The sequence below is a fragment of the Pongo abelii genome, chromosome 16 (genome assembly GCF_028885655.2).
Source record: "Pongo abelii isolate AG06213 chromosome 16, NHGRI_mPonAbe1-v2.0_pri, whole genome shotgun sequence".
NCBI lineage: Eukaryota > Metazoa > Chordata > Mammalia > Primates > Hominidae > Pongo > Pongo abelii.
Window position 1 is genome coordinate 33,569,512 of NC_072001.2, and position 16,239 is coordinate 33,585,750.

The following is a 16,239-nucleotide window of genomic DNA, read 5'->3' on the forward strand; positions in this document are numbered from 1 at the left end:
TTATTTAATAGGTGCAGAATTTGTCTTTGGGAAGCTGAAAGTGTTCTGGAGATGGATGATGGTAAAGGCTGCACAATAATATGAGTGAACTTAAAGCCACTGACTTGTACACTTAAAAATAGTAAAAATGGTAAATGTTATGTGTATTTTACCAGAATTAAATAAAGATGAAAAGCAAAACAATGTATCTGTAGAAGAAAATACAGGAGACTAACTTTATGATCTTCGCACAGAGAAAGATTCTTTTATTTTAAACTTTTATTTATTTATTTATTTATTTATTTATTTATTTATTTATTTTGAGATGGAGTCTCACTCTGTTGCCCAGGCTGGAGTGCAGTGGTGCGATCTTGGCTCACTGCAAGCTCCACCTCCCAGGTTCACACCATTCTCCTGCCTCAGCCTCGCGAGTAGCTGGGACTACAGGCACCCGCCACTACGCCCGGTTAATTTTTTATTATTTTTAGTGGAGACAGGGTTTCATTGTGTTAGCCAGGATGGTCTCGATCTCCTGACCTTGTGACCCGCCCGCCTTGGCCTCCCAAAGTGCTGGGATTACAGGTATGAGCCACCGCACCCGGCCCGATTCTTTTATTTTAAATTAGAGATCATGCTCTGTTGCCTTGGTTGGAAGGGGAAGATTGTTAAACAAGATCCAAACAGCACAAATGACAAAAGAGACATTTGATAATTTTGATTCATCAGAATTAAGAAACTTTTCTTCATCAAAGGACACTATTAAGAGAGTGAAAAGCTAAGTCACAAAGTGAAAGAAGATATTTGCAGTACATACACCTGGCAAAGAGATCATATCTAGATATATAAAGTACACCTAAAAATCAATAAGAGAGAGAACAATGAGTAAAAGGGGAAAAAATGGATCTCTTAGTCTGTGTCATGCTGCTGTCACAGCACACCAAGGACTGGGTAATTTATAAAGAACAGAAATTAATTTTCCTACAGTTCCGGAGGCTGGTAAGTCAAGATTAAAGGGTCAGCATCTGGCAAGGGTCTTCTTGTTGCATCACGACATGTTGGAAGGCATCACATGGTGGAAGGGCAAAGAGAGGGTGAGGGAGAGAGTAAAATACCCTTGAAAACAAACCCACTTCCATGATAACGGCACAAATTCATTCACTCTGCCCTCGTGGCCTCACCACCTCTCGTTAAGGCCCCACCTCTCAACACTGTTGCTTTGGGGATTAAATTTCCAACATATACTTTCTGGGGAACACATTCAAAGGTTAGCAATGGGCAAAATGTTTCAATAAGTTGAAAGAGAAGATATCTAAATGGCCAATAAACATGTAAATGTTCCTTAATCATGTAAATTCAAATCACAATGAGATCATTCCATATTCTGAAAGTCTTGCAGTACCAAGTATTGGTAAGACCTTGAAGTCATAGGCACTCAGAACGCTGCTGGTGGTAGAATCTCCATTCTTTGGAGAAGGATGTAACAGTATCCACTAAAGCTGAAGACAAGTACACTCATGAGCCTCCAATGCATCATAGCCGCTGCTACGGACTGAGTATATATGCACCACCCCAATTCATATGTTGAAATTCTAACCCCCAAGGTGATGGTATTTGGAGATGGGGCATGCAGCGGATGATTAGGTCATAAGGGTGGACCCCTCAGATGGGGTTAGTGACCTTATAAAAGGAGACACAAAAGGTCTTGCTGCCTCTTTCTCTCACTCCACCATGTGTGGACACAATGAGAAGACGGCAGTCTACAACCTGGAAACGAGCCCTCACCGAGAACCCAACTATCCTGGCACCTTGATCTCAGACTTACAGCCTCCACAACTGTGAAAAATCAGTGCTTGTTGTTTAAGCCATCCAGTGTGTGGTATTATTATTTTTTATTATATCAGCCCACACTGACTAAGACAGCTCTCAAATGGAAACAACAGAAATGTCCACCAACAGTAGGGTGGACTAAAAAATGTATATTCATAGAATGGATTTTATGCTGCAGCAAAAATGAATTACAAATGCCTACAGCAACATGGTTAATTTTTTTTTTTTTTTTAGACAGAGTCTCCCTCTGTCACCCAGGCTGGAGTGCAGTGGCGTGCTCTCGGCTCACTGCAACCTCCGCCTCCCAGGTTCAAGCGATTCTCCTGCCTCAGCTTCCTGAAAAGCTGGGACTACAGGCACCCGCTATCATGCCTGACTAATTTTTTGTATTTTTAGTAGAGACAGGTTTTCACCGTGTTAGCCAGGATGGTCTCTATCTCCTGACCTTGTGATCCACCCGCCTTGGCCTCCCAAAGTGCTGGGATTACAGGAGTGAGCCACCATGCCCAGCCTGGCCAAATCTTAAAAGCACAATCTTGAGAGAAAGAAGCCAGGTCTCAAACCATGCAAAGACTGCACGATTCAATGTCTATACCCTGCGAAGACTTGAGGATGCGACCTTATCATTTAGGGACGCTTGCTTATGTGGTCAACTCTAAAGCAACTGAAGGAAGGAAGCGCTGACTGGGAATGCCAGGTGGCAGAAATTTGGGGAAGGGCACGGGGATGGAGGAGGTGTGATCCAGACGGATGCGAGTGGTGGCTACACAGGTGTTTGCTTTACAACAACTTCCTAAGTTGAACATTTGCATTTTAAACATTTTTCTGGATGTATGTTATATTTCACAATAAGGAGGAAGACTAGAGAGAAAGGAGGAGAGAAATCAGAGCACTTACAAAACTTTTCATGTCGTTTTGCTGAAAAAGGAAGGTTGCTGGAAGGGGAAGTGAAGTTGAGAATTTTTTTTCCTGGTTCTTTTATCTATTTAATGCCATCTTCCCTTGCCCTCATGCCCTTGTCCCCAAGCTCTTATCAGGAGCTCTTGCACTGGAAAGGAGGCTCCTTCCTGACTGCCTCTCTCTGCTCCCTGTTTTCCTATTTAGACATGGCCTCTGCCCTCCACGGAAGGCTCCATACCAGCCAACTGGGCCACACCTTCTCCTATACCTGGTCATTTTCTTTCTCTGTCTCCCTCCCTCCCTTCCTCCCTCCCTCCCTCCCTTCCTCCCTCCCTCCCTCCCTTCCTCCCTCCGTTCCTTTTCTTGATTCCTCCCTTTTCTTGCTTTCTTTCTTGTTCTCTCTTTCTTTCCTTTTTTTTTTTTTTTTTAAATAAGGTCTTACTCTGTTGCCCAGGCTGGAGTGCAGTGGTGTGATCACTGCTCACTGGAGCCTCAATCTCCTGGGCTCAAGATATCCTCCTGCCTCAACTTCCTGCATAGCTGGGACTATAGGCATGCACCACCACACCCAGTTAACTTTTAATTTTTTTTGTAGAGATGGGGCCTTGCTTTGTTGCCCAGGCTAGTCTTGAACTCCTGGGCTCAAACGATCTTCTTGCCTTAGCCTCCCAAAGTGCTGGCATTACAGGCATGAGCCACTGGACCTGGCCTGGTCATTTCCATTTGAAGCTGGATATTGTGAATTTTACCATGTTGGATGCTGGATATTTTTGTATTATTATAAATAATCTTAGGCTGGGTTCGGTAGCTCATGCCTGTAATCCCAACATTTTGGGAGGCCAAGGCGGGAGGATCATTTGAGGCCAGGAGTTCAAGACCAGCCTGGCCAACATGGTGAAACCCCATCTCTACTAAAAATACAAAAATTAGCCGGCATGGTGGCGCGTGCCTGATTCCAGTGCCCACTGCGCTCCAGCCTGGGTGACAGAGCGAGACTCTGCCTCAAAACAAAGCAGAAAAATAAACACATAAATAATCTTGAGCTTTTTTTCTGAGATTCAATGAAGCTACTGAGAAACTGTTTGATCTTGTTGGGTCTTGCTTTTATGATTTGTTAGGTGGGGTGGAGCAGTGCTTAGTCCAGGGCTGAGTTCAGACTACCCACTGAGTACTGTGCCCAGTGGCCAATGAATCAGGAGTTGTGTGTTCTGGCTGGTGGGAGCCCCCTGGGAGCTCCAGCTGCTGTTCTTTACTTCCATGCGGTGTCTTTTCCTTGGCCCCAGGCAGTTTCTTCACACACATGAGGTGAATAATCGAGGAGTGCCTTTGCAGATATCCAGGGCTCTGTTTTGCCAGCTCTCTCCGTTTAGGTCCTCTGTCCTAAAAACCCTAGCCACCTTGGTCTCCCTGGACTGTCAGCTCTGTTCTCTTCTCCCAGGGAGTCCAATCTCTTCCACCAGGGTCCCCCCTTCCCCAGTCCCTGTGTGCTCTGCAGCCTGTACATGCGATCAGGGCAGTGAGCCAGGGCCGTTGAAGGACTCACCTGTTTCCCACCTCCCGTTCTACTGAAGGCTATGGGCTAGGATGCCCGTCCAGCCTGTGGGCTCAGACTATGGCACCTTTGTGGGCCCCAGGGAATGTCATCTCAAAGATACCCCTGCCCTGAGAGCCCAGCCCTGTGAGGTCTCCCTGAGTCCTTGGTCTGGAAGCAGTGGTGCCCCTGTGTGGGCTGACACTGACTGGCCACTCAGACTCCGTGCAAGGGACATCAGTCCCACGCCAGTCCCCGGCAGCCGAGGCCACAGCTGCCCCACAGCTGCTCTTGCCCCTCCTGCAAAAGGTGTAGTTTGCCTAGCTCAGGGTCTTAGCTGCCCTCACCATGCGAAGAGTCTTCTGGCCCCAGACCACCAGGAGACACCACTCCTCACGTGTCTTTTTTGAGCACCTGCCAGATGTAGGAAATCTTTTTAGAACTAAGAGAAGATGGAGAGAGAACAGCCAAGTCCTACCCCAGAGAGATTCCCACCTAGTGGAGGGTAAGAGGCCTGCCATCATTGCCACTGGTGGTACAATGTGGTGCCAGGACTGTGTGCCAGGCTCGTTGCTTCGCGTCCGTTACTTCATCTCAGCAGACAACTCTCAATATCCTCATTCTACAGATGGGGAAATGAGGCTCAGAGAGGTAAGTGACTTGCTCAGGTTCACACAGCTGCACACAGCTGGACATACAGCTGCCCACACAGTAAAATGCAGGATCAGTGACAGCAGGGGAGAGAGACTTGCCAGTTGGAGAGCCAGGAAGGTGCACAGAGGAGGTGGCATTGAGCTGGCTTTGGGGATGGGCAGGCCTTTTATAGAGGACTGGGAAGAAGGGCCGGGAACCAACAGCACCCCCCAAGGGAGGTTCGAATCGGGTGCTTGCCCCCAGTTGAGCCAGAGTTGGGGTGTGGAAAGGCTTGGAAAGCAGGAGAGGCTGTGGATGGAGGTGGGAGAGGCTTGGAACTGGGTCTTTGCTATCTCAGGGGCGTGGAAGCGACTTTTGAGTTTGAGAATGACGTGTCTGGAGCTCCCTGGTTCCACAGGGCTGGACCTGCTAGGGCCTGAAGCGGGTTAAGAGAAGAAATCAAAAACAGGTTTGTTTGTGAGTCAGTAGCTGGGAAAATACTGGGAAGCAGGCTTCTTGGAGCTCCCCTTCGTCCTCAGCCCTGTGGATTGGGCAGTGGCCCACACCTCCCCACCCCGGCCACAGTCCCCTGTCAACGCTGGCCTGCAGCAGCTTTTGTTCAGCCTGCCTGGTTCCAACCCCAAGGCCATGGAGCAGCCCGCTGGGCGCCTTCCTGCATGGGTGTCCGCCCTTGCTGCTGTGTCTAGACTGCAGGCAGAAGTGCTGGCGGGGGCCGGGGGACAGGCCAAAACTAGGGCTGAAATCATGTTCAAAACCACAGTCAGGGCGGACTTGTCAGAAAATATTCCTTTCCTTGAGCTGTCGCAGCTCAGCCTCCTTGAATCACCCTGGCCACTTCCTTCCTGTGTATATCCTACGCATGCTAAGGGACGGGGCGGGTGCAACGTGTGTGTTTTTACTTCTTTTAAGTTTTGTCTATGTTTTGTCCTTTCAATGTGTTGTAGGCTGTGGGGGTGGGGCTGCTTCCGAGGGGCCTTTGTCACTTTAAGGGACACTGGGGGCAGCTCGGGCTTTCTCTGTGAGCTGAAAACCTTTGGTTGTGAGAATAACTAGAAGGGTCTCACTAGGGTCATGCTTAGGACCCCTCGCAGGTGGTGTGTTTAATCTCAAAATGGCCTGAAGGGGCTCTCGATCTTTTACAGGTAAGAGACAAGGAAGGTGGTCCGGGAGGCTGGAGAGCTTGTCAAGGTCACGGACCCATGGTTTTCTGCCCCCCAGGTCCAAGCTCTTTCCTGGACATCTGCAGGCAATGTCGACATGCCCTCCAGTGTCTGTGGCGGGCAAAGGATGTGTCTCCACCCCCAGACCTTCCGATCCTGCGCTAAAAGTGTCCCTCAGCCTGTTTCCTGAGAAGCCCAGGGACTTTTGGCTTGTTACTTTTTCTTTCTCTTGAAGTAAACAGAATAAAAGAGAGTTGCTCAGATGTCTTTGGCTGTGACCCACAGGAGATGATGCAATCTCCACGGCACCCCCACATGCGTGTGTATGCACAGGCGTGTACAGATATCTAAAACTGGCACCAATTTCACAAAAACACTCACGCTTATGCGAGACACATTCACCCTACACTCATCCCCCATCTCTACAGATAATTAAAGTATACACTCATAGTTTCTGTATGCATGCATGCACAGATGTATGTACATTTATTCATGTATGTGTATAACTGATGCCATTTTCATGAAACACTCACCCTACATGTGATACACTCCTATTTTCTAGGAATCACCGCCCACTGAGCTTATGTCCAAACCTTAGTGGATCATAGTCTAAGTTTGGCAAACACTGAGCCAGCAGGAGTCATGCCTGCAGGGCCCCAGGAGTCCCTTAATTTGGGTCCTGGTCACTCTGCTCCACCCAGTGGAGCAGGCAGATGCACTTAGCCCATAAGGAAGGAAAGGAGGGTGGGGGAAAAAGGGAGGGAGGGAGGGAGGGAGCACCTCCACCATCGTAGGCAGGACCTGTGGGAGCTGAACGGGGCCAGGCAGCTAGGCACCACTCTGAGACTCTGGGGTTTCTTAGGGGATGACGTGTTTCTGGGGTCCCGGTAAGAGGAACTCAGGGTGACACCTCCAAGGATATGAGTGCACGTGGCAGCCGGGCCCCTCAGCCCCTCTGTGTCTATCCTCTAAATGCAGATGATGGTGAGAATCTATGCCCAGCCCACGGCTCGGCCCATCTCTGGGAGAGTGTGTTTACCACAGCACTTGGTGTGGTAGGAGGTGCACAGGGTGCTTTGCATTCACGTGGGACTTCTGGCTCTCGGTTCATCCCACCCCCAGGGCCCGGCATGAGTGAGGCAAGGGTGTGTGGGAGGGTGCAGGTGTGGGAATGTCATGTGCTGTGCACTGCTCACTTCACCCCTCGCTCGCCCCAGTTGGGGTCCCAGACCAGGAAGCTCCATTCACAGAGGCGTGGCCTGGGGCTACTGCACTGCCCAGCAGGTTGTGGGGTCCCTTTACTCTACGCTGTGTGACAATGTTACCTTCCTGGAAAGAACCCGACCAGCTCCCTTTTGCTAGTCATTACCACAGACAGGAGAGAGAACTAAATATCCAGCCAGCCATCCTCCCGGAGCTCAGGTCACCAGGCTTCAGGGACTCGCTGCCATCCTCACAGGCTTACATCCCTGCTGCAGTGTCAGCTAGGTAACCCCTGAGGGTGGGGTGTTCAAAGTGCAGGCTGCCCCCCAGATGTGTGGAACGCCAGCCCTGACTGCCAGGGCAATCTGAGGTGGACTGACCATCCCCTGGACACTTTCATGAAGTGTGGGCACGGGCGCGACAAGTGGCCATTTATCATCCTTCCCTGCAAAGACTGGGCCAGGTTAGAGATGGACCCCAGCAGTTTCATACCCACCAAGGCCACTGGGAGCTTCCATGTAGTCTCTGCCAGTAGTGGCTGCTGGCTGGGGAGAGGATCTTGGAATGCTGGTCATCGGAGGCCCTCACAGATGACTGGGAATGTGGAAGAGCAGCAGGGTGCCTCTTCTCTGCCATGCCTTATGTTGGGGTTTGCTCTGGCTCCCCTCACAGCCACTTACAGCTCCCCCATTGATGATGGGGCATTGCCAGCCCAAGGCCTGTCTCAAAGCCTAAATATCTGTGGGGTGGGTTGCAGGGAGGTGTGCACCCCAGAAAGCAATCCTGGAATCTCCCTTTCTACCTTAATCTTTCTTCCCGCTGGGGGATTTCCTCCCATGAGTGTTGTCAGGTCTTAGCAAATAAAAATACAGGATACCCAGTTATATTTGAATTTCAAATAAAGATTTGAGTAAGAGTTTAGTATAAGCACATCCCAAATGTTGCATGGATGTTCTGCATTTTGTCTGGCAGCTGTACCTGCTAGACCTTGGGCTCTGTGGTGGGGTCTTTGGACATGACATCTGCACGGGCTGGGGGCTGAGGCTGCTGGCCAGGGTGAGCCAGGGCAGGCCACCAGGCTGCAGAACCCGCACGCAGAGAATGGATGTGAGGAGAAGGGGCCGGAGGAACCAGGCCCTGCAGGTGCAGGAGAGAGAAGCTGCACACGCTCCCAAGGACCCGAGAGCACTCACGTGGGTGGGCCGTGGTCTCCTGTGGCCTGCTAGGAAATCCCCCTCCACCTGAGCTCACTTGAGAAGGTCTCTGTTTCTCAAACCCTGTCCCCCATTGCACCCAACCCTGCAGTGAGTCACGAGGAGCTCTCCCATGAGAGGCAGAGGAGGCTCACTCCGTGACCCCTGTGCCACCCCACATCAGAGGAGATGGGGCTCTCTAGTGGTCCTAGGAGCACCTCATTTCTGTCACATCCTCACCCCTGGGCCCACAGGACATGAGCTTGAAGGGAAATGGGATGACTGGGCTTGAGAGGGAAGGGCCAGGATGGACACACCCCCAGCAGAAGGGTCTGTGTCTTCCTGCTCCCACACAGAGGCCAGGTAACTTGCTTTTTTTACTAACAGGTTGGCCTTAGGGGAAAAGGGGGCCTCACTAAAGGAGTGCTACTAGTGGGTCAGCCTAGCTTAGGAGAATTCTGTGTTGGGCTTTGCAGCCAAAGACCAATTAGTAATTGGAATTTTTCATTTATAACTGAGGATACGGCTCAAACTAGCTTAAACAGAAAGAGGACACATATTGGCTGTGTAATGGGTCATAGCTTCAGGCACAGTTGGTTCTAGAAGCTCAAGTTGGATCCATATTCTCTCTCTCTTTCTCTCTTTCCACAATTCTATTCTGTTTCCCCCCTTTTTAGGCTTCTTCCTCAGACCAGCTCTCCCAGCAGCAAGCTGATCATCAACAACTCCAAGGTCAGAGAAGCTAGAGCTTCCAGAGCAGAGAGCTCAAGAAAGTCCCCATGGTCTTTCTGACTCCTCCCCCTTGGGTCATGTGCCCAGCCCTTCGGCTGGAGAGGCAGAGCTGGGGCCAGCCCTGGGTCACATCTTCACTCTTGTACAGGTAGGAGGTCCATGTACCAATGGGGAATGGGAGTGAACTCTGCAGGCCACACCCATGCTGAATTCTCCGCCTGCCTCCTGAGTGCATGTGTTCCTAAGTGAGGCTGAGTGTGGCTTCAGCTGATCTTAAGTACTTCACAAGAGACCTCCATAGCACTCTGTGAGCACCCATTGTTGTGACTTCTAACAAGCCAATCAGAAGGCCATGTAATTACAGATGGTTTCCAACTTACGATGGTTCCACTTATAATTTTCCTGATTTTATAATGGTGAGAAAGCAATATGTATTCAGTAGGAAGCGGTAAGATACTCTCTCAGTGCTGGACACCAGCCACGTGATCACGATGGTAAACAACCCTATAGGGGACTGTGCGGCCAATTTGCCCAGCTGTAGGCTAAATGAGTGTTCTGAGCACGTGTAAGGTAGGCTGGGATATGATGCTCAGTAGGTTAGGTGTATTACATGCAATTTCACCTTATGAGATCTTCAACCTACAGTGGGTTTATTGGGATGGGACCTCATAGTAAGTCCGGGAGCACCTCTGTGCAGCTGCCAGGTGACAGAGTGCAGACCCAGGCAGCAAGCCAGCCTCCTGTGAAAGCATGGTGTAGGTAGAACCGGTCCACAGGCTCTGGCCCTTTGCTGATGGAGACTTTCAGCGCCGACTCCATCTGGCTCTCCTCTCCTTCCAGACCCCTGGGAGATGACACTCCTGAATCCCTCACAGGGAGCGGGGTCATGTCATGGGTGAAGGCTAGGTCACCTCCAGGGGGAGGCATTTACCCGCTAATCTGACTCTCCAGGTCCTCTCATTCTTCCCACCCACAGTGACCATGGACGAGGCCTTGGGTGGAGACCTGCCACCAGGGCGACTGCTCATCCAAGAGTTGCCCATGTCTGAAGTGCACTTTATGTGAGGGGAAACGCACCTTCGCTGTGCTCAGCCTTGAGGTTTGGTGCTGTTTGGTGCTGCAGCACGTGTCGGCCGCTCCTGACACCTCAGCCGTCCCTGGGCAATCTGAGGCCCCACTGCCCCCATGATAGCTCCTGTGCTCCTTCTCTTAGTCTCTTGGGATCTGCACCCTGCCTCCCTTCTCTATCAGATATTCCTGGGCTGGCTGATTGAAATACTAATATGAGCTGATATCTTTTTTTAATTTAAATTGACAAAATTGTATATATGTGTGGTATACAACATGATGTGTGATATACAGTATGTATACATTGTGGGTGTCTAAATCAAGCTAATTAACATATCCATTACCTCACCTACATTTTGGTGGTAAGAACACTTAAAATGTACTCTCAGCAATTTTCAAGTCTATAATACGTTGTTATTAACTATAGTCGCCATACTGTATGTACAATAGACTTCCTGAATTTATTCCTCTTCTTTAACTGAAATTTTGTATCTTTTTTTCTTTTCTTTTTTTGAGAGCAGTTTCGCTCTTGTTGCCCAGGCTGGAGTGCAATGACATGATCTCGGCTCACGGCAACCTCCGCCTCCCGAGTCCAAGCGATTCTCCTGCCTCAGCCTCCCGAGTAGCTGGGATTACAGGCATGCGCCACCATGCCCGGCTAATTTTGTAGTTTTAGTAGAGACGGGGTTTCTCCATATTGGTCAGGCTAGTCTCGAACTCCCGATCTCAGGTGATCCGCCCGTCTCGGCCTCCCAAAGTGTTGGGATAACTGGCGTTAGCCACCGCGCCCGGCCGAAATTTTGTATCCTTTGACCAACATCTGGAACCCCTTCCTCCTCTCCCCCTACCAGCTAAGTTCTTAATGGCTGATGTGGGTTAATAGTGTTATGCTATTGGTTAGCCTTATTTCCCACCAAACCTTCCTTTAGGCTTAACCTAGCCCCTTGAGCTTCCTCCGGGGTCCTCTCCTGGGCCTGCGCTGTCCTGCTACCTGCGTGGGCCTTGCTCCCGGGTGCACAGGTGCACTACGGCCATCCTTCAAGGCAGGATCAAATTCCTACTCGTGTACTTTCCCAGCGTCCAGACCCCAAGCCTGGGCTCTGGCAGCTGGCTCCTTTCTTGCAGGTCTCTTGGAATAGCTTCGCGCTTGCCGGCCTGGTTGTGGACTGAGGGCTCCTGGAGGGCAGGTCAGGGATCCAGCCCCGCCTCCCTACGCCTGTGGATTCTTATCTGCGCGCGGGTCCCGCGTTGGCGGAACTGTGGAAGCTTCAGGTCACCCACCGGAGTCACGGGGACTAGGATGCCCCGCCCCAGTCTTTGGCTGGGGATGGGAGGGTAGGGGGAAGGGCCGGAGTACCGGGGGCCGCTGCGCAGCCGCCGCTCCTGTGGCCGATGTGGCCGCCCGGCGGGCAGCAGGAGAGGGTGGCCCGCGCTGACCCGCGGGCCATTCGCTGTCCGGGCTCCGCCCCAGCAGAGCCAGCGGAAAGCGCGAGTCAGAGTCGCGCGGCTTCGAGGTCAGGGTGACCCGCGAGCGCGGGCGGCGCCTGCAGACCCGCCCCAGAGACACCCGGTGCCCGCGCCCAGGACCCTGTCCACGCGGCCTCCGCGCTGCGCCGCACCTTCCCCCCGCAACCCACCCGGCCTCAGCTTCTCCAGAACCTAGATTTAAATAGGGAAACTGGCTGGACACCAGGTTGCAAAGAAAGTCCTTTAATTAAAAAAGAAGCACATGAATGAAAGGAAAAGCGAGGGACATTAGGGTGGGCGAGTTGGTCCCAGAAAGCCCTTAATGTCTTTTTTTTAGACGGAGTCTTGCTCTGTCTCCCAGGCTGGAAGTGTAGTGGTGCTATCTCGGCTCACTGCAACCTCTGCCTCCCGGGTTCAAGCAATTCTCTGCCTCAGCCTCCCGCCACCACGTCGGGCTAATTTTTGTATTTTTAGTAGAGACAGGGTTTCACCATCTTGGCCAGGCCACTCCTGACCTCATGTAACACCTGCCTCGGCCTCCCAAAGTATTGGGATTACAGGCGTGAGCCACCGTGCCCGGCCCTTTATTATTCTTTTGAGACAGTGTCTTGCTCTGGAGGAGTGCAGTGTGGCTATCTCAGCTCCCTGCAGCCTCGGAACTCCCGGGCTCAAGCAAGCCTCCTTCCTCAGTCTCCTGAGTAGCTGGGACCACAGGCACGCACCACCACAACAGGTTGTTTGTTCGTTTGTTTGTTTTTGTAGAGAGGGGTCTCACTATGTTGCCCAGGTTGGCCTTGAACTCCTGGGCTCAAGCCATCCTCCTGCCTCACCTCCCAAAGTGGTGGGATTACAGGCATGAGCCAGGGCGCCCGGCCCCTCTTGGTGGTATGTTTACATGGCTACGGGGACAGGATAGCTAATTCACATGGATGCCACCGGCTGAATACGTCCTTGCCAGTACTGGGAGAAGGGCTGCTGCCGGCGGTGGTGAGGGTGATGATGGTAGCCACTGTTTCTATGTTGAGCGCCTAGTGTGTCCAGGGACTTTGCTGAGCGGTTTGCATACAGGGTCTCTATCCTGACTACAGCCCTGCAAGGATATATCCATTCTTATCCTAACAACAGCCTTTTACATTGCTGTATAACACGTATCAGTCTAAGGCACAATCTCTCGGCCTTTGACTTCACACTTGCTTTTCCTTAATTTCTTCCTTGATGCACTTTCGCAGTCACTATGGCTGTGTGCCAACCCACCTGGAAATTTAGTGGCTTGACAATGATAAGATTTCTTTTACTCTTGAATCTGCAAATTGGGTGGGGTTGGCTGGCGGAACGGTTTTAAAGACCCTGCTCTGAGGAGTGTTTTTCCGTGACAAAAACCAGTCTCTGTCTGGGGCCACTGAGGCTTGGAGGAAACTGACTGCCAGGACCCAGAGAGCCACATCGTGTTTGATAATTCTGCACCCTAATGCTGGAGGGGGTGCCGATCAGGAGCCTGAGCCCTGCAAATAATAAATGACCTGATCCAAGTCATGCAAAATTACAAAGCAGTTACATTAGGTAGGAAGAGGGGAGACTTGGGTACAAATTGGTACCATAGGCTTCTTCTTTATGATGGTCTGATTTACACTCATCCAGCAGATGGAGGGAGACAGGGAGCTCAGAGAGGCCCAGCTGTCAGCAGCTGGGCTGGGATCCTAGTACCCCCACCCTGTGCCTGCATGGGAACCAGTCTCAGAGCAGCCCTTAGTGTTATTTATCAAGACTAGATATTTTTTTTTCTCATGTAATTCACTTACAACTTTTGTTTTTGTCCTGACGTGTGTGTCTTTTAAAGCACATTCCTCGCATCTTATTTCTGTTTTTCTGACTTCATCTGTTGACTGCTCATCACATGTCTATTCATTTCTTCTTGCTTAGTAATAAAAACAGGCTGTGGCCATGTCCCATAAGTTTTGCTGGGCAATTTTCTCATCATTCCCGTCTTATGTAAATGCAGTTTTGTTTTTCTCAGTGAGCTGACATTTCTTTAGGACAGTGGTTTTATTTCTAAGTTTCAAGGGGTTAGATTTTTAAAATTGGGGTGTGATTTACATACAGGGCATTTTAAAAATTAAACTTTTAGTTATTGACTTGAAGATTTATTACATTGAGGTTTTTAACCTCATTACCTTTTCTGCTTTTTGGTATTTATTGAGGTTTCTGTGTGGCCCAATATTTCATCAATGTTTATAAATATTGCTTGAATTCTGGAAAGGAAAGTTCTCTGTCTTTGGTGAGTTGTTTTTTTTTTTTTTGAGACAGAGTCTTGCTCTGTTGCCCAGGCTGGAGTGCAGTGGCACAATCTTGGCTCACTGCAACCTCTGCCTCCCAGATTCAAGTAACTCTCGTGCCTTAGCCTCCCGAGTAGCTGGGATTACAGGTGCCTGCCACCATGCCTGGCTAATTTTTGTATTTTTAGTAGAGACGGGGTTTCACCATGTTGGCCAGGCTACTCTTGAACTCCTGACCTCAAGTGATCTGCCCCCACTTGGCCTTCCAAAGTGCTGGGATTACAGGCGTGAGCCACCATGCCTGGCCAGTTCTCTGTATATAAAATTTAACATAGATATGACTCACATGTCATAGCCTATAACCACGAAGTCATATGCACACTCATGTTACACCCAGATTATGAAGGCCTGTTGAGCCTCCCACCCTCCCTCCCTCCCGTCCCATTGCCAAGGGCACAGTCCTCCACGGAATATGGCTTATGTCCCTACAGCAGTGGAAAGATCAAAGGTACAAACCTAGCTCGAAGCCAGACTTTCTCACCTAGACCAAGTAAGCCTTCCTTTATTCCCTAATCTGGCCTCTAAGACTTCCTCTTCAATAGTTAGATGACCTCAGACTATGACCTCATGGCCTAGAAATTTACCAGATTGCTCAAGGAAATCTTGATTTTGGGCCCTCAAACCGATCTCATCCCAGGAGCTCAAACAGAGCCCAAAAGCCCCAAGAGAGAACCTTTGCCATGGTGTTTCTTCAACCTCACCCACCCACCAGCCTGCATCTGGTCCTCAAGAAAGACTGCTTCTCTTAAAAAAAGAAAGAGTTCACATGACAACTGATGTCTCTGAACAAATGTGTGTGTGTGTGTAGGTGTGTTTCGGGGGGAAGTTGGGGGGTGGTGGTTGACTTCATTAGCAGTGTCTATTCAATCAGTGATATTGATTACATTATTCAAGGCCTTCATATGCCTTTGGATTTTTAATATACTGCCTCCATCAAAAAGTGTGAGTGAGACTGGGCGCAGTGGCTCACGCCTGTAATTCCAGCACTTTGGGAGGCCAAAGAGGGCGGATCACGAGGTCAGGAGCTCGAGATCATCCTGGCTAACACAGTGAAACTCCATCTCTACAAAAAATACAAAAAAATTAGCTGGGCGTGGTGGCAGGCGCCTCTAGTCTCAGCTACTCCGGAGCCTGAGGCAGGAGAATGACCTGAACCTAGGAGGCGGAGCTTGCAGTGAGCCGAGATTGGGCCACTGCACTCCAGCCTGGGCGACAGAGTGAGACTCCCTCTCAAAAAAAAAAAAAAAAATGTGTGAGCGATACAGTAAAACCTCCCCAAGCAATTGCATTTTTGTCAATTTCCCTTTGTATTTTTTAAAGTTTTCATTGAATACATTTTAGTGGAATAATATTTCCCATGTAAGAAGGATTGTGGAAGTTGTCATTTCATGATTTAGAAAAATAAAATGACCACCTTTGCCTTATTTTCATAGTTTTTGTTTTAGATTCTATTTTCTGTGAATTTTTTTTTTGTAAATGTGACATCTGTTCTTTTCACTTACTTGTTTGCAATTGACCTAGGACATTTTCTTTTGTTCCTTTGCTTTCATTAGCAAATCCATAGTGAGCATCTCCTATATGTATGTCACGTGGTGTCTCAGAACTGGGCTTTGCAGACTGTCATAGAGACATGGTTCCTACTTTGGTGAATCACATTCCATGCCTCACTCTATTTTAACTGTGTCTCTTACAGCCAGCATATAGTTGGATATTATTTTTTGAGTTTAGTCAACCAATTATGTCTTAGTATAGAGGTATTTGAACTACCCACATTTGTCACTATAACTAATACTTTCGGTATTATTTTTGTTATGCTGTTTCATGCTTTCTGATTTTTTTTTTTTTTTTTTTTTTTTTTTGAGACTGGGTTTCACTGTGTCACCCAGGCTGGAGTGCAGTGGCACAATCTCGGTTCACTGCAAACTCCACCTCCCAGGCTCAAGTGATCCTCCCACCTCAGCCTCCCAAGTGGCTGGGACTACAGGCCTGCACAACCACGCCCGACTAATTTTTGTATTTTTACTAGTGACAGGGTTTCGCCATGTTGGCCAGGCTGGTCTCGAACTCCTGACCTCAGGTGATCCACCCGCCTCGGCCTCCCAAAGTGTTGGAATTACAGGCGTGAGCCACCATGCCCAGTCACTTTCTAATATTTATGCTTACTTACTCTTTCCTTTGTTTTCTGTCTTTCA